A 23667-nucleotide genomic window follows, 5' to 3' on the forward strand; every position below is an offset into this window, starting at 1 on the left:
TTCAGCCAAAGAAAGGAATGCTATTTAAATATAAATCATGTGCAATAATGGTTATATGGATTCAAATAAATGTGAGGAAACTAACATTGCACAATAGTTATCGTCACAGTTATTTGGCCATGACTAAACTGAGTCACCACGTGATCATGTATTTGGCATGGATACTCCAGAAGCCATCCTAAAATGTTTCTCTATGTTCGAATGGAAAGGCATGTTGGAGACCATAACAACACATGTAAAGAAAAGGCTGCAAATTTGGAGGTAATGAAAGCCCAAAGGGAAAAATATGCCAGGTGTTTTCTAGTGCTAACTCAACAAAGATTGTAAGTTATGCTCGCTTTAGGTGACTAAGTTCTTTTTTTGTGTGTCTTATGACGTTTTTGTACTCATTTATGACAAAAAGGAATCTCTTTACTTAAATTTTATATTCATGTCATGATATCTTGCCGAAATTATATATAACAAACTATGTATATTTAGGACAATTTATGACAAGGAAATTAGTTTTTTGAGAGACTATTAAAGACCTCAACTGCTTACTCGTGTGCTTTCGTTACGAATGACTTTCAATAGCAAGAGTATAGTTTCTTTTTAAAAAATTGATGTCTATGTTTCGATTGTTTTCATATATAAAGTAAAAGAGTAGGAAGAAGAGACTAGAGTTGACCATTCCTTGAGAGGCTTTGGATATGCGTAAGTTCCACGCCTGCGTTACGAAATGTTAGATTCTGGGTGCGATTGTTGAATAGCCCTCTGCATGGTGTTTTGTATTGTCATAGCAACTTCCCACTTTTAATTTATTTGTGCCTCCAATTTCTTAGAATGTAGATGGCTTCATTATTTTGGCATGTTTAGATTTCTCACTTGTGTAACAGATATTGTTTAAGTTCTTTTCCGCTCAATTGATTCCGTGAATGCGAATTGTAATTTCAAATCACAATGATTAACATTGTATGTCCCTTTAAATTAGTTTTCTTTTTTAAACTAATTTGATGGTATAACCACTATATATTGGACTAAAACCTTTCCTATGTTTCGTTGACATTATTGTGAAGCTCTTCCTGTTAAGTTTCTGATTTCGGTTTTGAGGAATTCGTGTTTATTCATTCAGACATCTCTGGATGAATATTTTACTTCATTTAGCTTTTCTGTCTTATCTTATTTTCCTGACATAAATAAATCAAGAAAACACCAAATTCGCTCAATTGGACCGACGCATTATTGGGAATATACGAAAGAAAAATCCTTGAAAGAAAATCCCAAATGTCAAGCCCTTCGACTTGCAAGTCTCTTTTGACCACTCAAAAACTTGCAAGTCTCTTTTGAGCCCTCAAAAAGAAAACATGCAAGTCTCTTGCATTTTCTTTATTCGAGATACGACATGAGAAGTAATACAAGTGAAACAGCCACTCTTTTAAATTATAATAAACACACTTATGACACTCTTATTTCAACTTCACTACAGAAGTACATACATCTGTAATGAATTTATTTATCAGTTTTTACGATATATCTAGGTAATTTTCTTTAGTGAAATGATGATGTTGACCAATGCAATCTTTTCCTTGGACAAGCGGTCGCCAAGTTTAGCCCTAAACCTCTTGAAAACCTCATTGACGATCTCTTCACCAAAGCGATAAATGAGCAAGGGCTCAGCTATAGCTCTTAGGCACCCGACTATTTTGTCTGTTGCTTCCTCTGAGACAATGTTAGGGTCAAAATCGGTCTCAAATACATCCCGGTTCACTTCGAACATCTCCAAGCAATCGATTGAGAATGACCCTTGCTTTTCGACCTCCCGGCGTACTTCTTTTGGTGAGGGTGGGTAATAAGGGACATTGAAGGAGTCCAGTTTCTCTTCTTCTATGAGTCCCTACATTAGCGACGGATTCAGTATGTTAGATCTTTTTACCGAAATTAAGAAACAATTGCAATAAGTTGTCAGTATAATATCCTAATAAAAGTCATAGTTACTTTGACAAAGAAAAAAGTCGTAGCTACTTGTTTATGTAATTGGCTGTGCAACTATTGTGTATTGCGGATATTTGTTGTTTCCTAGTATGTAAATTTGCATTCCATTTTTTACACCATGCCTAATAGGGAACGAGTGTGCACTTAATTTAAATACCTAATAATTTTTTCTCTCGTACTCTGATTTTGTCGAATACATTCATAAGGAAGAGAAATTGGAATATGTAGGATATCCAAATTGCACTATTGCTTTCTTTCAAAGAATTTATGCGAAAACTATTGCTAGAGCTCATCTAACAAGTGCTTTAGGTACAGTAAAATCAGGAATAATCATTAACCGTAACCATTACTCTCATTGTTTTTTGTTGTCTAATTGATGGTTAAGATTGGTCTCGGAGTGCGAAAACAAAAGATATTCCTAGAGGGCTAACAAAACTCACCAGGGTCAACGGAAGTATGATAAAATTTTTACTACAGGCAATAAGACAAACCAACTCAATACTAAAGTGTCCGCGACTATTCAAGTACTCCTTTGATCTTTTAATTTGCTTACTTCGGTGACCATCTCATTGAGATCAATAGCTAAGAGCTCCCAAAATTGGCGATACTCTTCACTTGAAGGATCGTCGCTTCTTCGACCCAGGAGGGTCAAAACCATACGCCCTCCCATTACCAACTCTTGCCCGCGACACTCCAAAAATGTTGAGAAGTCCCTTTAGAATTGCTCATAATATGCCCTAAGCACACTCGGAGGGCTCGATCTTGACATGGATATGTTGCCTTTGTTTTCCTCTAGCCCTCTTGGAACCTGTGAGAGAGAGAGAGAGAGAGAGAGAGAGAGAGAGAGAGAGAGAGAGAGTATGAATGAGTTTGTTAGCAAATGAAACTATGGGCCAAAAAATTACCTGAGACAGCCAATGGAGGCTGTATGAAGAATGAATGAAGTGCAGACTCTCCTGAGCAAACAATCTCCCACAGAACGAACCGGGAACGCCATTGAAGAAGCATGCCAACGCCGCTGACGCTCCATACTTACTCTTCATTTGCTCACTTAGCTTCTCTTGGAATCTTGGCAAGAAGCTGCTGTAGAGGGTGTTGAAGTCATTCCCTGGGAGATCATTCAAGAACACTTGGAACTCCGGTAGCTTGTGCTTCTTCGCATTGCAGAGATCGATCATGATGCTTATGATCTCAGACACGGCGAAGAGAGTGTTGGGGCCACAGGAACAGCCCAAGTCTGCGATGGTGAGGCTTGCCGGCATGGTAGCAGCGATAGTGGAGAAGAAAGCTGTGATGGCTGCCTCTGTTATAGGCTTTGTCATCGATATCACCTTTCTCTATGAAAAGAAAAAGAGAGCATTGACTCAATATAAAGAGAAAACGTTCATATCTTAATTTTTTCATCTACAGAGAAATGAATCTCAATTGTCACGTATACCCTATACTGTTCGAACGTATCTTCTCAATTAAAATAAATGGGTAGTTAATATAGAACGATTGAAGATTGTCCATGCATTCGGGAAAATTACCAAAAAAATCCTAAATTTATTGAATTTGTGCCAGTTTAGTTAAAAACCTTTTAATTTAGCTAATTTAGTCCCAAAACTTTAGATGGTTTGTCAACTTAGTCATTTCAACCCATTTTGATCGGAAAATCACTGAGGTAACATCAATAGTGTCATGTAAAATGGTCCGCGTTAATGTGGACAATTTTTATAATTTTTTTAAAAAAATTCAAAACTTTTTATAGTTTTTTATTTTTATTTTTTCTTTTATATGAAGTCGGGCATCCGGCCATCCCTCACCAACCCTAGGTGAGGGTTGATGACCTTCACTGACCACTAGGTGAGGGTTAGGATTGGAGTCCTCACCTAGACCAAGTGTGAGCCATGAAGCTCTCATCGGCCTTGAACAGGGTTGTGGCACTTGCCAAGCTTAGAAAAGAAAAAGAAAAAAGAGAAGAAAAAAAATTATAAAAGCTATTCACGTAAGGGTTGGCTGTACCACGTAGGACTGTTGGTGTTCATGCATCAATCAAAATTGGTTAGAAGGATTAAATTGGCAAATCATCAAAAGATTTAAGACTAAATTGGTCAAATTAAAAATTGGTAATTGAATTCATCAAATGTAATAGGTTTTGAATATTTGGTAGTTTTTTCTCGTGCATTCTCTACATTAATCCAAATCAAGCATCTTTTGTCTGATGTTGCGATGGTTTTACAAGATCTAGTTCTTCTATATACTCTCAAGTGTTCATTCTTCGAGAGATACTTTGTTAATTAAAAAAAAATTGTCTACAAATTAGGGACATCATTTAAATTTTCAATCGATAAGTGATATGGTCTAATAGGGCATGGTAAATGGTGTCTTTTGCATATAGAATTTCAAATCTTGGTAAACAAAAAGAACCTAGTTTGTTACAAAATGAACAATCATATTGTAGTGCGTTATCACAAAAGGGTGTATAATAATTAATCTTTTTTTTTTTTTTTCGTTAATCTTACTCTATTTTTTCAACTCATTTTGGACTTTTGTCTTGCCTCTTTACACGACGTGGAAGTCGAAATCCACATTAAAAACTAATCGTCCTTACCCTCAACCCCTCTGAGAATATGGAGATTCGAACTCCCCACCTTCCCCTAAAGGTAGCCACTAGAGCAAACCTTAATGGTTTAATCAATCTTTAAGAATGAGGAAAAGTAGTGTCATTCTCCTGAAAAATAAATTCTTGAAAGTATTTTTCGGTGTCATTCCATTTTCATTAAGACAAATATGTGCCCACAATAGAACAATGAGAGGTTTACCTAAAGTAATGAGTTGTTAGCATAACTTGTTTCTCCCATTCCTCCTTTCATGGGGAATTGTCGCATGAATTCCATCTCTCTCTCGGAGTCTCTCTCTCTCAGAGTCTATTTGGCTTGCATCTGAATGGGTTTGAGGCTCTTCTATTTATAGAGAGTTTTGAAGTACTTCGTTTCGATGCGTTGAATTCACTATAACTTGAGCCCAATTCGAGTGTGAAACGTGCGTGGAGAAAATATTGAATATCCAAATTGTACCTAACTCAGCAAAATATTAGGCCATTTATCTTGCAACAGATATAGCCTAGGCCCACAAGTAGAAACATTTAAAACTCTCGTGGGCCCATTCTCCCTCTACTCGCTTTCACCTTGTCTCTCTCTCCTTTGTTTTTTTCTCTCTTCTTCATCATTGCTTTCTTTCTTTTTTTGTTTTTTGTTTTTTGTTTTCTTTTTTTTTGCCTTCTAAGGCCATGGATGCCGCTCGATTGCAATGACTAGCCATGGACGAATCGCTCAATGAGCATGCTAACGCTCATTAGTGGCCATTGTCGCTTTCGTCGGATCTGGCGAGGGCAATCCTTGCCTTGGTCACAAGGGTCGAGCCCTCGCCGAATTCGATGAAAGCGACCCTCACTGGCCATAGGTGAGGGCCACAACACCCTTGTCGGCCCTCATCTGTGGCTAATCGCTGGCCACAAGCCAAAGAGAAAGAAAGAAAGAAAGAAAAACAAAAAGAAAAACAAAAACAAAGGACAAAGAAACAGTGAAGAAACTTTGAAGAAGAGAGAGAAACAAAGGGGAGAGAGAGGGGATTCAGGTTTCTTGAAAAGTGGGCCGTAAGCGACATGTAGAATGGACTTGGGCATTGTTGAGGTCGCCACTTCAGCTGCACTCAATATTTTCTCAACATGCATGGGCATGAGTTTGCACGAACATGTCCACTTTGTGGGATCTCTTTCTGTCGTCTGGACATAAATTCTGATTACTTTCAAATAAAGGATAGACAAAGACATAAATTCTGATTACTTTCAAATAAATGATAGACAAAGACATAATACATGTGATACTTGTGTAGGACTGTGCCTCTCTGTACACAGTAGAATGGACTTGGGCATTGTTGAGGTCGCCACTTCAGCTGCACTCAATATTTTCTCAACATGCATGGGCATGAGTTTGCACGAACATGTCCACTTTGTGGGATCTCTTTCTGTCGTCTGGACATAAATTATGATTACTTTCAAATAAAGGATAGACAAAGACATAATACATGTGATACTTGTGTAGGGCTGTGCCTCTCTATACACAGTACAAGTCTAGATACATGCCATATTGTCATGCGCGAGGTTGAACTTAAAAGATGTATCCATTTTTCAAGAGTTTTATAAATGAGTGCTCTTAAAACTAGGTTAAAAAAAATGAAAAATTACAAAAAAAAATTGTTGAGGCACTATCAAAATTCAAAACGTGCATCCTATGAGAAAACTAAAGGGTTTTAATAAATAAGAGAAGGATTGTGCATCTATGATTGGTCGACGCAAACAAAGTTTCTGTTAAAATATCTCTTGAATTTGAGCCATTTACGGAACCCAATCCTATTAGATAAATGTTCAAGTTTCGGCACAAGATATGCACCGGTTACTAGACAAAACAAACACTTGGAATTTGGATTTAATTTAAGTGTAAGAAATACTCGAGTGTATGAATGATTGTAACTTGAATTTTCTAATTATCGATGGATTATTTGCTGTCAACTCTCTCCATAGATTTAGTTATTAATATTGGATTGAATCATCTAAATTTTGGCGTCCCTTATCATTCATTGTTTGTTTTGTCTAGTAATTTTCGCGTTGACATAAACTGCAAAATCTTGATTGATTCCCGTGTATATATTACAATAGTTACCACCAAAGTGATTGGCCTAATGGGGAAAGGGTTATTTGTCTTCCAAGAGATCCTAATCGATTAGGTCATAAACAAATCTCGAAATAACTTGTACCACGTTGTCAAGCTATCGCATGATTCGTGTGGAGAGACTTCTAGCTATTAGTATCTTGGTGGGACTATAGTAATGAGCTCACTTACCTCAAATCTTTATATCACGGGTGATATAAAGTAGTTATGGTTTAAATCAAATTTTCTATAACAAAAGAGGAATGATTATGGTAATACCCAAAGGGGGTCACTAGCATTAGTCACATGTTCCCATTCTTTTATAATCAAATAAAAGCAAATAAAGTTATAATCACCTTACCAGGATGAAGAAAAATCACTAAGGATGCATTTGGTAATTATTTTATTTTGGAAAATAATATATACTTAGAAATAATTTTTCTAATTTTATTTTCTGAATAGGTTTTGAGCATTCGAACGCGTTTGGTAATTATGCAAAATTTCAATTCTCGTAATAGAAAAACAATAAGAATACATTTGATATGACTTTCAAATGTTTTGTTAATGACCAACCAGAGATGGAAGAAGAAGAAGAAAAGAAAGAAGAAAGAAAGAAAGAAAAGAAAATGTCTTGGTTTTAAAAATTATTTTTGGAAACAAAAATGTAACTTTTCTACTTCTTATTTCTATTTCAAATATATTGCCTAACCATCAATTTATTCTTAAAAATAGAAAACTTAGCTGATATTACCAAATAGATTTATGTTCTTCTTTATTCTTGAGAACAAAAGAGTAGAGATGGTCAATAATTGGCCAATTACTAATTATGGCCTAAATGTGAGCCTTGATTGGCTTGTTTTTATACTTTCACTCACAAATTATGCATGATACGTATTCTCCTTTCTTTGTTAACACGAAATTTCACCTTAATTGCTTTAACCTAGGGCCTATGAGTTCATGAGTACCCCGCGCTTATTTTAAGAATCAAATAATGACATGAGCTAAAACTTTTGTATATGATATTTTTTTGCAACTTGTTCAATGATTCGAAAATCTTTGCTATATGGAACACATCTAACCCTAGATGAAAATCAATACTGTCACCTTGTCAAAGTGCAAAATAAAACATGTTGTATGTATATTGTAGGGCGAGCTTGAAAGGAAATAACCTATTAAGGCATACCGGAAAATAAGCGTCATGGATAGGAAGAATTGCACGTATCAATTCAACTTTATTTTAAAATCAACAATCAGATCAATAATTAGAGAACCTGAAATTGGACTGATTCTTATAGCTCTTGCGATTCGATTTTTGATTTTGCCTTCAACTTGTGCTCTTATTGGTCACCGACCCTCATGTACGATTGCTTTAATGAGGGAAGTTGGGAGAGAGAGACAGAGAGAGAGAGAGAGAGAGAGAGAGAGAAAGAGAAGGGAGAGAGTGAAAGAGACGGCATACAATGCCACTTCCTTTTCTTTCATCCTCAAAAAAAGTTTGATTAATGACTGGCTGCCCTCGCTTGTCTTTGCCCATAAATAGTTGGGGGAGCCCATGAAAATTGTGATTTGCTCTGTTGGGGGCTAGTTGTTGAGCTGGGATGACGGGTCTATTTGGTCTGTCCCGTTTGAGCACCATGAAGTTCACGTGTGAAGTATATCAATTGATCTAAAGACGGGTACCGTGAAGTTCGTGTGCGAAGAGTTCAAGTTCATTGAATCCGGGACTTAAAGACATCGCTTGCTTTCTCGGCCTCGCCCTTTGGGTGGACAATGATGGGCTACGTTGAATCATCGCCCCTGGCCTTGGAGGAGGAAGTTGAGTCATGGCGAATTGGTACAAGCGATCTGACGGCAAAATAAAATACCGTCTGTTTATCTGGAATTTAATCTACCGCCAAAACTCTTTTTCAAAAGTCATTATTCGGCTTTTGATGATAGGAAACGGGTCTATGGCAACTCCATATAGAAAATATTTAGGTGAACAAGAAATAAATATAAATATATATTTCGAACTTTGGATCAAATTATACATATAAATTGTGCTAGAATTCAATCAACAATAAGACTTGAAAATATAACCATTTCCACAACAATACACGTGCACGAATTATGTCTGAATTTAATCGATGACAAAGTTCGAGAACGTACATAAATGTAACGCCGGAATTTGATCGACGGCACGATATCTATTTTAGAGATGCACGCAAAAATTGAATCGACGATCAAGTATCGGGATAAAGATACGCATTGGAATTTAATCGACGACAAGAATTGAAAAGTTATAACTAAGGAAAAATAAAGTGTAGGAAAGTAAATATAATAAAAGATTACATTTTGATTGTCGATTATGTCCCCTTCTAGTTGATGAAACTTGGTATATGAGCATTCTATTATAACTTTTTGGGAGCAATTTCTTTTGAAATTTCAGTCTCATGTCCCCATCTCGGCAAGTCTTCTTCAAAACTCCTTTGAAATAGTCCTCAACCCACATCGGCGAGTCTTCTTCGAAGCTCCTTTGAAATAGTCCTCCAATTCTCCAATGGTTTGACTATTCTCCAAGTTTACATGTGCTCTTGTAACCGTTCTTCAGATTAAGCCTTGATGCAGTACACTGGCCTCAATTTTCCACGTTCACTTCCCATCATAACAGTTCTCCATGATCTCCACTAGTAGGTGTACACGCCAGAGTCTTGACGCAATCATTTTAATCAATCACCTTGCTCCTTAGTTAACTTGCTCATTGACAACTTTGTTAAAAAAATTTCGCAATCATTTGCCACTTGTCGATATATGCTAGCATTTACACCCAAGTCATCAACAATATGTAATATTGACCAATCTTCAATCCATTCAAGTGGTTTCCTCTATGGATGACCAAACATGTTGGTATATTCTCCATTATTTTCCCTTTTCATCGCTACTTTTGATGGTTGCATATGAGATTGTCAAGTCCACTTTTATTACTTCCGAACGGTTATCGCATGTAGATAATAACTAAAAATTGGACATTTTTGGGTGCAAACATATGCCCCCTTTAAAAAAATGCAAGATTATTAGGACTTGCTTGCACTCGAATTAAATGACTCTATGTTCCTAGCTTGTTCATCACTTCATGGGAGGTATTGACGATAATTGGCTTGATCACGTTGATGAGATATTTTATCATGCGGTTAATTAATTCATTCTTGTGCTTCTTCAATAGCCATCGCATGGTAGCCAACATTATAGGCTTGGCTCTAACTGTCTTCTCTGCTCATTGATGAGTAGTCTTGAGATACCGACATCTCCACCTTGTTCTTGCTCTGCCATCCATAGTGCAATCGATGACTTTTTAGCCTTATTATTATCATGTTGTGATGGTGAGTTGTCACTATGAGCGTTGTCGTGATCAAGTTGATTTATTGTTCTCACCATCATATCTCCTCATATCAACCACAATGGTCCCACCGGGCATGCCATTTGTTTTGCCGGAATTTAATCTATGATGAAACATCTTTTTCGAAAGTTGTTATGTAACTTTTAATGAGAGGAAATAGGTTATGTGGCAACTCTGGACATGAAATATCTAGGTGAACAAGAAATAAGTGTAAACATTTACTTTGAACTTCGAACCCAATTGTACATACAAACTGTGTCGGAATTCAATTAACAACAAGGCTTGAAAATACAACCACTTCCACAGCAATACATGCATACGAGCTATGTCGGAATTTAATCGACGATAAAGCTCAAGAACGTGCAAAGATGTAGCGCTAGAATTTAATCGATGGTGCAACACTCATGATGGAGATGCATGTCGCAATTGAATCGACGACGAAGTATTGGGATAAAGATATGTGTCAAAATTTAATCGAGATGAGAATTGAAAAGTTATAACTAAAGAAAAATAAAAGCAAGAAAGTAAAAATAATAAAATATGACATTTTAATTGTCAAGGGTGTCCATTTCTAGTTGATGAGAACTTGGTATTTATGGGCATTCTATTATAACTGTTTGGGAGCAGTTTCTTCCAAAATTTTAGTCTTATGTTCCCATGTTAGCAAGTCTTCTTTGAAGCTCCTTTGAAGTAGTACTCAGTCCACGTCGGCAAGTCTTCTTCGAAGCTCCTTTGAAATAGTCCTCCACTTCTCAATGGTCGGACTATTCTCCAGGTTTACACGTGCTCTTGTAAGCGTTCTTTATATTAAGCCTTGATGCAATACACTAGCCTCAATTCTCCATGTTCACTTCTCATCGTAACCGTTCTCCATGATCTCCACTAGTAGGTGTACATGCCGCTTTGATGCAATCCTTTTAATCAATCACCTTGCTCCTTAGTTAACATGCTCATCGACAACTTTGTTAAAATAATTGCGATCATTTGTCATCGATATGTGCCAACATGCACACTTGAGTCATCGACAACATATAATATTGACCAATCTTCAATCCATTCAATTGGCTTCCTCCATGGATGACCAAACATGCTCGGATGGTATATTCTTTTTCCCTTTTCCCTTTCATTACTACTTTTGACAGTTGCATATGAGGTTATCAAATCCACTTTTGTTGTTTCCAAACGGTCATCACATATAGATAATAACTAAAAATTGGACATATTTGGGTACAAACATCATCCAACTTGTTAATTTGACATTGGAGGTGTGTAATCCAGGCATCCTCACCATTGGAAGTCACTCCTTCAATTTGGTAGTGTGACAATATCCTCTTGATGTGTTAATGTTGTCTTAAAATTATGAAAAATGGGCAGTAAGTGTTGACATTTGAATTTTTGTCAATATTTAAAATATCCGTTTATTTTGCAAAAATATAAAAATTAGAAAAATATAAAAAGCAAAAAATAGTAACAAAAATTGAGTGGGCCAGTTTTTCCAGCCCATTCTTTTAACAAAATTTTCGGCCCTCTAGCCCCTCCCTCTATTGGTCCAGCTCCTATATCCTCTTTAGGCCTAATCTCTATTTTTCTTTTTACTTTTTTTTTCAAAACCATGTTTAATCCCAAGAAAGAAAAGAAAACAGGGTCCAACCCTCGTTCTCTTCTCTTCCTCTAACACAGACTCACGTCTCTGAAAGAGGGGAGAGACAACAGTGACGTGGGCGACCGCGCAAAAGAGGCGTCCGTCCGTGAGCGAGGGTGAGGAGCCACCAGCAAGTGACGCGAGCGTGCCCTGACCTTCTGGAGTAGGTGAGCTGGCTAATAGAAAAGAAAGCAACATCAGCGGAAAGAATAGAATCTGGAATCTGAGAACTGAATTGTTGAAAAGATATGCAAAATAAATTTCAAGTTCCAAAAATTGGATAATTTATTTCAATGGGTAGGTTTCAAGTTTTAGGTTAGTGAAATTTGGAATAAGTTTTTGTGTTTATTCATTTATTTATTTCTTCCTGCGATTTTGCGGTATTTTACGGCGTTCGCTAATGAGTATATAACCTGGAATTGTTAGTCTAAACTTCCATTTTATAACTGAAACTTTTATTTTGTTAATGTTTCATATTTTTTGTGCGTGTATAAATAGGTTATGGTTAGTGAGCAAGTGTTGATTATAATTTATTGTAATCATTCAATTAACTGTATGAGTGGAACTTGGATAAATCTTGAAATCAACCTTGGAACCTATGAGGGGGTAGGTTTTAGGTTTCAAGGTATGTAAAGTAAGTTTCAGGTTTGAAAAAATAAAGAACTCATTCCAATGAATATGTTTCAAGTTTTAAGTGAAATTTGTATGGAACTAGCAATCGTTTATCCTTAGCTAGCTGGAGGAGCTGAAGAGGGAGGTTGGCTGGAAGTGCTTTGCTGGAGAGAAGAAAGGAGCGGAAGAGAAGAGAGGAGAGAAGAAGAACGCGGGAAAGGGAGAGCTCATTTGGAGACCCAAACTTTTTCTCTCTCTTGCTCGCGCAGAAATGTCAAAGCTGCCTTCGGCGAATCCCGCAGCTTAGTCATCCTCTCCGTCGGTGAGCAACGCCGATGGTGTCCGGACGCATTGAATTCTCTGCGGCAAGCTCTACTTTGATGTTCCTCCCTCCAAGCGAAGCTTGCAAAGGAGCGCAGATGGGCCACCAATCTGGGAGGAGGGTCCCACCATTGTTCTGCGGGTCAAAGGAAATATATCCATTGGATTATGAGGCTAGGAGATACATTAATCAGAAAGTCAAAGTGATGTCTGGGAGCTCTACACCTGCATACTTAAAAGAAATTAGATGAAGCGTTTGAGATGCTTGGGCGTTCGTTGAAGGAGTGAAAGAGAGAAGAAGAGAGGCTGGAGAGGGAGCCAAGTGTAAGAACGAGTAAGAGAGCGTTGAGAGAGAGCTCGCCCTTACCCCGAGGATCTTGTCTCGGAGGCACTAAGGCGGCCGACTGTAGCCCGATTCGTCTAGGGCTCGCCCTCTAGCCATAGTCTCCGGGCCGGGTAAGGACCCCCACGGTGGAGGCTAATTCCGTGAACCTCTTTGCCCTGCTTGATCTGTTCTGTTTTGAGCGAGGTGAGAGTTGACTCCATTTCTCTTGTTCTTGACCTGAATGAGTTGGTTTTGTTGAATCCGAATGTCGCTTGTTGAGTACTTTTGAGTTTGGGTGTGGGCTCAAGCTTGGAACAAGGCAATATTTGCTCCCCAACTCGTTGGTCACCATGTGTCCGTTAATATGCCCTAACCAAATTAGGGTACGGTTAAGTCCGTTTCTGGGTTCATCGTTTTTTTGGAGTCTTATGTTCCAATGCCATGTGGGAGCTATACAGGTGACATGGGCTAAAACAAAGAACAGTGGACACTGGCCTTTCTTGATTCAATATTCATTTGAGTACTGATATAGCTAGTAAGCACCTAGAGGGGGTTGAATAGGTGTAAAAATAATTTCTCGAGATATGAAAGCAATACTAGGCAAACAATAGAAAGGAAGCTCTCCTTTAGTTAACAAAACGAACTATGATCAAAGTAAAGCAGAGAGTAGGGAAGAGAAAATTGAACACAAGGTTTATAGTGGTTCGGCTTATTCCAAGCCTACGTCCACTCTTTTGCACTGACAGCTCATTGGCTAGATTTCACTATGAACAAAAGAGATGTTATAGCAATGCTTTCCCTTGATTCCACAGTGTAGATATTCTACGACACTTCCTCAAGGTATCTCGAAATATAGACTCTCTTTTGCGTACAAGATTTCGCTCGAAAATGAATTGACTAAGAATCAAAGAGCTTCGGACTTTGGAATTCTTCTATCGTGCACCACCTCGAACAACTCAACGTCTTCCTTTATACTCCTTTGTGCCATCATACCCGTTGGCACTTACCAAAGGAATTCTTCCAATCCTTCCGTTGGACAGAATCAATTAGAAAGATCATTCGAGCTATTAAAGGAACATGTCGATAGCCCATCAATCCTGCTCGCCTATACAATCAGGATCTTGGTTTTCATAAGTAGAACCTTCCAAGAATACTTCGCCAATCATCGGATCCTCAATCAATCTTGATTTGAATAAAGGAATCCGTTATGTCATATCTAGCCAAGAGATCTTCTCCAGTCGATAAGGCCAAATCCTTAATGAAGCACTCAGTTCTGGATAGCCTTTCTTCAACGGATTAGAAACTGTCAATGCGAATAGACTTTGAGTCTTGAGTCGGCAGTCCGGAGTCTTCGGACTTTAATAGAAGAGTCTACAAATCTTGAGACTAGACGATAGAAATGTTTTGTCGGCTTCAAAATATTCCAGAAAGATTTCTCCAACAATCTCCCCCTTTTTGATGGTGACAAAACTTTCCTGCAAATTTGAATAACTTTAACCTACAAAACATTACTCAAGCAAATATGGATATCTCATAAAGATTAATGACTTAATGATAACACTAGAATCTGCAACCACAGAAAATATGTTAGTTTTGCATGAGAATAAAGCCATTCATAAGATATCAATAGTTCTTAATATAAGCAGCAGTCAAATCCAAATCCACATTCAGTCAGTTCACATCCAGACACAGACACACAAGTCAAACATCAAAACAAACTAAAAATTCAACAAGTTTAAGTTCAAAGATTTCAAATCTCGCATCTCTCCCCTTTTTGTCATCATAAAAAGGTTGAGATGGGAATAGAATGGAGTCAAGTTTGCTTGGGAACGCGAACAAGCTGGAAATCTCCCATGGGTGGATGATGCCTTCCGGCTTTTTCAATTCTTCCTTCGGTTGATCCACCTCTTCACCTTTAGCATTGGCTTGAATCGAAGAGCAAGGGCTTGGATCGATCGGATAAGAAACGGAAGAAGCTTGTCCTGCATTCTTCAAGTTCTGAACTTCGCACTCCAAAGCATATATCTGACCCCGCATTTCCAAGAGAACATCAATGATTATGCGAAAATCTACTGAGTTATCAGTCTGCGTACTGGCTTCGGCACGATCTGATGGAGTAAAGGCAGAAGATGGTATATCAGCATAATCACGCAGATTTGGCGATGAAGCATCATGTTCCTCCTCAGGAAATTGAGAGGCATGGATGTCCTCTGGATCTGCTGGAGAGCGGCTGACTCCTTCACTGTTAACATGATATGAGGACATTCTTCTTTTCTCACTATCTCCCCCTGTTTCCATGGCTTCAGGTGGAGAAGAGTGTTCCTCATGCTCTCCTTCCTCTTGATTTTCTCTTTCTTCTTCTTCTTCAAACCTTTCCTCCTCTGCTTCTCTTTCTTCAGCTTCTTTCTCCTCTTCTTCCTTCTCTTCTGCTTCTTGCTCCTCTGCTTCTGTCTCTTCTTCTTCTTTCTCCTGTCCTTCTCTCTCCTCTGCTTCTCTCTCCTGTCGTTCCATTGATTCTGGAATAGAACGACTCAGCTTCTTCAATGCTATAGCAGAAATGGTGAGGTCATCCTCATCATCTTCATCAATGATGAGAGATTTTCTCTTTTTGGATGGAGCAACCATGGGCTCCTTCCCTTTTCTTTTCGCTGCGAAGAGACTTGATGAGTTTTGACAGAGTTTTCTCCTTAAATTTCTCCAACGCTTTGTCGAGTTCTTTCGGACGCATTTTGGACACCATTTTCAGTCCTACCACCATTTTTCACACGATCGAACACAGAGAGAATTTGTGGAGGCTGAATATTCAAATGTCGAATATCTTTGACACAAGACTTGGATAAAGAAGTTGGCCCTTGTCCTTCACCACCGCTCTATACATGTGGAACGAGAATAGTGTGAGGAAGAGAAAACTTTTTCCCAGCATTGATGGCGTACATCGGCTTTGCCTCGAGTTTGAAACATCGTCTTGGAAGTTGATTTGGTGCGAGGCAATTGATCACAATCTTGTGAAGCGTAATGTTGAACGCATGCATCCTTGAGTAGGAAATCCTTCCCTCTCGTCCTTTTGTCTTTAACAAGTTCCAATGTGGCACGAGCTATAGAGACACTGATGGGTTGCTATCTCCCTCTCTCAACCCCAATCACATCTGCCAGCATATCCATATCCACCACAAAGTCCTGATCTCGGACACTGAAAGAGATTCTATTCGCATCCAAGAAACTAAGATTTGAATAGAAATATGCAGTTAATTGAGCATAGGCTTCTGTGGTGTCAGAGCAAAACTGTTCAAGTTGAAGAAAACTGAACTTTTCCCTCAAATTGACATTCACAGCATCAAGGAAATCAAAATCCACACTCCTAGGGTTTATCACCCCATGCTTCAACAATTTCGAGTATAGATCCTTATGTTCCTTCGATCTAAACAACTCTGTCCTTTTTCCTCGAATTTTCGCCGCAACACCCATTCTCGGTTGAAATTGGCTGTACAATTTGTCATCATCATTCCCATCTATCGGATTAAATCCCCCAACACGCGGATCACTTGGGATATTTGCAAGGGTTTCTTCTGCCAACCCCTTAGGAGCAATTCCCAGACGCTCCATTTTTCGCAAAAAGATGTACTCATTCCCATATCCCTTGTCCTTAAGAAACTCATCGATGTAGTTCAATGGAGTACCAATCCTCTTTAAAGCACGGTAAAGCTTATAAATAAAGGAGGGCCTTTGAATTCTTACAGGATCTGCGTCTTCAACGATTTCTTCCTCTTGTTGATGACCAGCACCACAATGGACTAGATGGTGGAGAATGACTGCTGAGAATGTTGTGGGCTCTTGCTGCGACTTGGTGACTCCTCTTCCTCGGTGAGATCAAAGTGAGTAGGCCCCTCACTCATTCGCCGTGGTCCCACCTTGCGATCCTCGAAGACTTTCTTGAAGACGACATCTTTCTCAGTTTTCGAAAGATTCATTGCTTGACTTTCCCAAGAAAGATGACAACTTTTCGAAGATTAAACAAGGGAGGAAGACAGGAATGGAAGATCGATGCTTTTTAGGTTTTGGAGTTAAGTGAAGAGAAATCGACTGTATATAGTTCAGTCGAAAAGGGAGAATACTAAACGTCGTAAAGGAAAGTGAAAAGATGCCTCTTAAAAATAACTGCCTTTTTTTCAAAAATAGATAACTTTTTAAAAGCCTTTTAAAAGAAAAATTAACTCTTTTTGAAAAGGAAAAATTGCACTTTTCACAGAAATTGAAGATAGCATAAATCAATAGATAAATGATCGTACCTTTCCGAGATTTAATAAAATAACTTACAGTCAAGAACCATGATTGTCTGAGTCTGAGAGTCTCTAGACTTTAACTTCTTCAAGCTTCAAGATGTTGAGTCTGGAACGGATGATTTCAAATTGATTTTTCTCCAAAAGCTTCGTAAATATATCCGCCAGTTGGTTCTTTGAGTCAACAAACTGAATCGAAACTTCTCCATTTTGAACATGATCTCTAATGAAGTGATGTCGAATCTCTATATGCTTTGCTCTTGAGTGAAGAATTGGATTTTTGTAAGATTGATTGCACTGGTGTTGTCACAGTTAATCTCCGTGCATGAATCTTCAATTCCAAAGTCTCTTAGCTATTGTTTTATCCATAGAATTTGTGAACAACAACTTCCGAGAGCTATATACTCTGCCTCTGCTGTAGAAAGAGCTACTGTATTTTGCTTCCTTGAAAACCAAGACACTGTCCTGCTTCCAAGTAACTGACAGGTACCCGAGGTGCTCTTTCTATCAACTCTGCAACCGGCTAGATCTGCGTCTGAGTATCCAAGAAGAGTAAAGTCTCCATTTTTAGGATACCAAAGGCCGACGCTTGAAGTTGAGGCAATGTATTTGATAATACGCTTTGCAGCACTTAGATGAGATTCTTTAGGGTCTGCTTGAAATCTAGCACAAATGCAAACACTAAACAAAATGTCGGGTCTAGAAGCAATAAGATAAAGAAGTGAACCGATGATAAACCTATATAGTTTCTGGTCAACTTTCTTTCCTCCTTCATCTTTGTCTATCTTCAAGGAACTTGACATTGGTATATCAGTCTTTTGCAATTTTCCAGTCAAACTTTTTGACAAGATCATTAGCATATTTTTCTTGATGAATAAAAGTCCATTCCTTCAATTGTTTCACTTGAAGTCCAAGAAAGAAGGTTAGTTCACCCATCATGCTCATTTCAAATTCATCCTGCATAGACTTAGAGAATTTCTTGCACAAACTTTCATTAGAGGATCCAAAAATAATATCATCAACATATATTTGAATAAGCAGAAAACTTTTGCTTTCTCTTTTGATAAACAGAGTAGTGTCTACTTTACCTTTTACAAAGCCATTTTGAATTAAAAACTTACTCAGCCTGTCGTACCAAGCTCGAGGTGCTTGCTTTAAACCATACAAGGCTTTTTCGGTCGAATCTTGAGTCGGCTTCCTTGGGTCTTCAAACCCAAGTGGTTGTTCCACATAGACTTCCTCATGGATAAATCCATTCAGGAAAGCACTTTTGACGTCCATTTGGAATAACCTGAAATTTTTATAACAAGCAAAAGCAAGTAATAATCGAATTGCTTCTAACCTTGCTACTGTCTCGTTATAGTCTATCCCTTCTTCTTGCGTATATCCCTTGGCCACGAGTCTTGCTTTGTTTCTTACGACTTTTCCTTTTTCGTTCATCTTGTTCCTGAAAACCCATTTAGCTCCAATAATAGATTTACCTTTTGGTTTAGGAGTCAACTCCCAGACATCATTAATACTTGAATTATCTGAGTTCTTCTTGCATAGCTTCAATCCAACTTTCATCAGATAAAGCTTCTTCTATGCTTTTTGGTTCTATTTCAGAAATAAGAGCCACAACACTAGACTCTTCGCACCTTTTGGATATTGTGCGAATTCCTTCATTAATGTCGCCAATAATGAGATCTTTGGGATGACTGGACTTATGCTTCCGATTCTTGGTTGATTTGTCGGGTTGATGATCACTTCCTTCATTTGAATCTTCAATAACCATTTGTTGCTTTGGTCTTTCGAGTTTGAGCTGCTTCTTAAGATTTATACTTTGTAGAGTCTGGAGCAGGTTCAGATTCTTCAAGATGAGTTTGAACAGATTCATTTTGCATAGAATCCTGGAATTTGACATTCATTGATTCCTCCACAGATTGACTCTTCTTGTTATAGACTCTGTAGGCTTTGCTTGAGGTAGAATATCCAAGGAAGATGCCTTCGTCTGATTTTTCTTCAAACTTACCAACTCTATCATTTGCATTTTTCAATATAAAGCATTTGCATCTGAACACATGAAAATATGAAACAATAGGCTTCTTTCCTTTGAATAACTCATAGGGGTTTTTTCAGAATAGGCCTTAGAAAAACTCTATTGATAATATAACATGCTATTGAAACTGCTTCAGCCCAAAATCGTGAAGAGATGTTACTTTCAATTAAAAGAGTTCTAGCCATTTCTTGAAGCGATCTATTCTTTCTTTCCTCAACTCCATTTTGCTCTGGAGTATATGGAGAGGAGAACACATGCTAAAAACCATATTCATCACAGAATTTTGTAAAATTTTGATTTTCAAATTCACCTCCATGGTCTGTTCTTATACTAGAGATAACATACCCTTTTTTCATTTTGAACCTTTTTAGCAAACTTTTCAAAGTAAGAGAAGGTTTCAGACTTACTTGCCAGGAAATATACCCAAGTAAATCGTGAGTAGTCATCCACAATTACTAGGCAATATTTCTTACCTCCAATGCTCGAGTTCTGGTTGGTCCGAAGAGATCCATATGCGAAAGCTGCGGTACACGATTAGTGGAAACTTGATTTATTGGTTTAAAGGAATTTCTTACCTGCTTTCCCAATACGCATGGTGTACATAGATCAGACTTTTGGTATGATAAATTGGGTAGATCACGAACAAGCTTCTTTGCTGAAATTTTGGCTATCTGCTTCATATTGATGTGCCCAAGCTTTCTGTGCCATAAGCTCGCTTCTTCTTGAATTGAGATTAGACATTACGATTCATCTGGTTTCACATCCAAGAGGTAGATATTTCCATGTCTTCGGCCCATGAATGACTGAGTAGAATCTTTACTGGTTCCTGAACATATTCCTTCTTGAAAGTTGATTTTGAAACTAGTATCACACGGTGGCCCGATGCGAGCGGATTGTAGTTGAGTCCTTCTACTAGGGAAACATTGCTTATTGTGAGGTTTCTAATCTTTACAGTTCCAAATCCCACAATTCTTCCTTTGCTTTTTCCTCCAAATGAGACTTTTCCACCATTTACTTGAACGAGCTTTATGAAGCAATTTGAATCTCCTGTCATATGTCTTGAGCATCCACTATCCAGATACCATTTTACCTTTTTCTTGATAGTGACCTGCATTTAAAAAATAAACTCAAGCTTTCTTTGGTACCCATATTTTCTTGGGTCCATTGGTGTTAGTATGATATGCGGTTTTTGCCCATACTTTCTTAACATGTTTCCAAACCATAGGACACTCTTTTTCAAAATGATCTGCACTATTGCACTTTGAACATCGAGAGCATTTCGACCTCTTTGGTTTTACAAAAACCTTTTGAAATGATTTTTGTAAGCATCTCTTGTAGGTCTTTGCTTAATTCTTTCCTTCACTTTAGGAAAATCAATTAAAGGAATGGTTTCTCTTGTCATTCTTAAACCAGATTTATTGAAATAAGGTCTTTGTGCGAAAGAAATTTTTCAAGTTTCTCGAATCCTATTGAAAATCTTTTTGAAATATTTGATAAGTCATTTTTAAAAATGCATTTTCTTTCAAGAGATTATCTTCGCTTTCTTTAAGAGTAGAAACATTCATGTCTAAACATTTCAACTTTTCTTTCAAAACATTTTCCTGTTGTTTTAGTGCAGAGTTTTCCTTTTTAAGTTCGGAAATCCTTTTAAGAGAAGTCTTAAGACTAAAACACAGCTCATCAATATATTTAGAAACTTTAACAGGGATTTTAAAGTTACTTACCTCAAATTCACTGTCTGAATCTGAGTCTGTCTCGGAGTTTGAATCCGAATCCGATTGTGCCATCGGACATATATTGGCATAATTATCATCACTTTCTTCACACTCTGTATCACTCAGTTTTACGCTTTAAGAGCCTTTCGATACTTTTCAGCTTTTCCTTTCTTCTTTCTCGGAAGAGGACAGTTGGGTCGATGTGTCCCTTTTCTTACATTCAAAAGCAGACTACATCTTTGTTTGATTCATCATCATCAACAGATTTGGTCTGTTGCTTTTGAAAACTCTGTTTCTTTGGATTGAATCTTCTTCCTTTTCCTTTAGCTTTACAAATCTTCTTATCATGAGAGCAAGCTCTTCATCGTCCATATCGTCTTCCAATAATCTGTGACATCGAGAATCATCATTGGATTTTAATGCAATGGATTTCTTACCTTTAGGATCTTCGTCTTCATTGATTCGTTTCACTTCATAAGACTGAAGAGTTCCAACCAACTCATCGACAGATAGTGGCATGATTCTTTGTGTCTCTCTTATTGAGGTCTTTATGTGATTCCAATCCTTGGAGAGTCCACACAGTAGCTTGTTTACCTTCATGGGATCAGAAATTGGTTGACCTTGATTTTCAAGACCATTCACGATTTCTATAAAACGACTAAACATGTCAGTTATAGATTCTCCTGATTTCATTTTGAAGGCTTCATATTGACCGAGGAGAATGTTGATTTTGGTCTCTTTCACTCGATTAGTTCCTTCATAGGTGATATGTAATCTATCCCAGACTTCTTTTGCTGTAACACAAGAAGATATCCTATTATATTCAGTAGGTGACAAAGCACAATATAAAGAATAAATTGCTTTTGCATCAAGAGCTTGTCTCTTGATTATATCTTCTTTGAGTCATTTCACTTGACTCAATAGTTTCTTTTCCTCTCTCTGAGACAGATGCAGCTTTAGGAGTGATTCCTTTTTCTACAACGTCCCATTCCAGAGGATCCTTTGATCGTAGGAACGCTTTTATCTTGTTTTTCCAGATGTTGTAATCCTTTCCATCAAAGTAAGGTGGTCTGGTATTGCTTTGCCCTTCCACCAGCCCTGGAGCTAGCATACTAGCCATGGATCTTTAACTCTGAAGTAAAACACTTCAAACAAAGTAAGTACACAAGCTCTGATATCAATTGATATAGCTAGTAAGCACCTAGAGGGGGGGTGAATAGGTGTAAAAATAATTTCTCGAGATATGAAAGCAATACTAGGCAAACAATAGAAAGGAAGCTCTCCTTTAGTTAACAAAACGAACTATGATCAAAGTAAAACAGAGAGTAGGGAAGAGAAAATTGAACACAAGGTTTATAGCGGTTCAGCTTATTCCAAGCCTACGTCCACTCTTTCGCACTGACAACCCACCGGGTGGATTTCACTATGAACAAAAGAGATATTACAGCAATGCTTTCCCTTGATTCCACGGTGTAGATATTCTACCACACTTCCTCAAGGTATCTCAAAATATAGATTCTCTTTTGCGTACAAGATTTCGCTCAGTAAATGAATTGACTAAGAATCAAAGAGCTTCAGTCTTTGGAATTCTTCTATCGTGCACCACCTCGAACAACTGGAACGTCTTCCTTTTATACTCCTTTGTGCCATCATACCCGTTGGCACTTACCAAAGGAATTCTTCCAATCCTCCCGTTGGACAGAATCAATTAGAAAGATCATTCGAGTTATTAAAGGAACATGTCGATAGCCCATCAATCCTGCTCGCCCATACAATCAGGATCTTGGTTTCCATAAGTAGAACCTTCAAATAATACTTCGCCAATCATCGGATCCTCAATCAATCTTGATTTGAATAAAGGAATCCGTTATGTCATATCCAACCTAGAGATCTTCTCCAATCGATAAGGCCAAATCCTTAATGAAGCACTCAGTTCTGGATAGCCTTTCTTCAACGGATTAGAAACTGTCAATGCGAATAGACTTTGAATCTTGAGTCTAGCAATCCGGAGGTCTTCAGACTTTAATAGAAGAGTCTGCAAATCTTCAGACTAGACTGATAGAAACGTTTTGTCAGCTTCAAAATATTCCAGAAAGATTTCTCCAACAAGTACGACCAAAAGCATGCTATTTACATCCGAACCCATGGAAGCCCACCGAGATTCAGCATCATGCCTCAATAAAGTGATGGCACCAAAAACGCCAGCAACGAGCCACTTGATCTGCAATCATCAGCAAAGATTTTCTTGGAAGGTAACACACAGGGGCGATAGGTATACGACTGCCTATGGCATTCTGAGCTTTTCTGAGTAGATGAGCCAATCATGCTAGAAGAAGCTGTTCTTTTACGAAAAAGAAAATAGCCGTCCAACGCATTGCAAAGCATGTGGAGAGCTTTGCCCTTCTAGACTGTATTTTCATTTCCAACTTTAGTCGGGCTTTGATTGATGAAGCTTTGTTTGACAATTCAACTCCAATAAGGCAGTACAATCACCGGAAAATTTCAAGCAAACAGAGACACGAAACGGGGAAGCACAAGATTAACCACCTAACTAGTGCAACTAGCTTGGCTTAAATGAAGAACCCAGAAACTGTAACGATCAAAAGCCTTGTTCCTAAATTCCTAGCACACAGCACACGCTGTCTCAAACTGTAAATTTTGCAAGAAAAGGCAACAAAATCAGCATATTTTCTAAACGT

The 23667-nt window shown here is 38.0% G+C and overlaps 1 pseudogene; it reads right to left on the minus strand.

Moving 5' to 3' along the window:
• Nucleotides 1–1440: 1440 nt before the first annotated feature.
• On the minus strand, nucleotides 1441–4826 carry LOC104417312 (annotated as a pseudogene).
• Nucleotides 4827–23667: the final 18841 nt, after the last annotated feature.

Source organism: Eucalyptus grandis, chromosome 8, assembly GCF_016545825.1.
Source record: "Eucalyptus grandis isolate ANBG69807.140 chromosome 8, ASM1654582v1, whole genome shotgun sequence".
Taxonomy (NCBI): domain Eukaryota; kingdom Viridiplantae; phylum Streptophyta; class Magnoliopsida; order Myrtales; family Myrtaceae; genus Eucalyptus; species Eucalyptus grandis.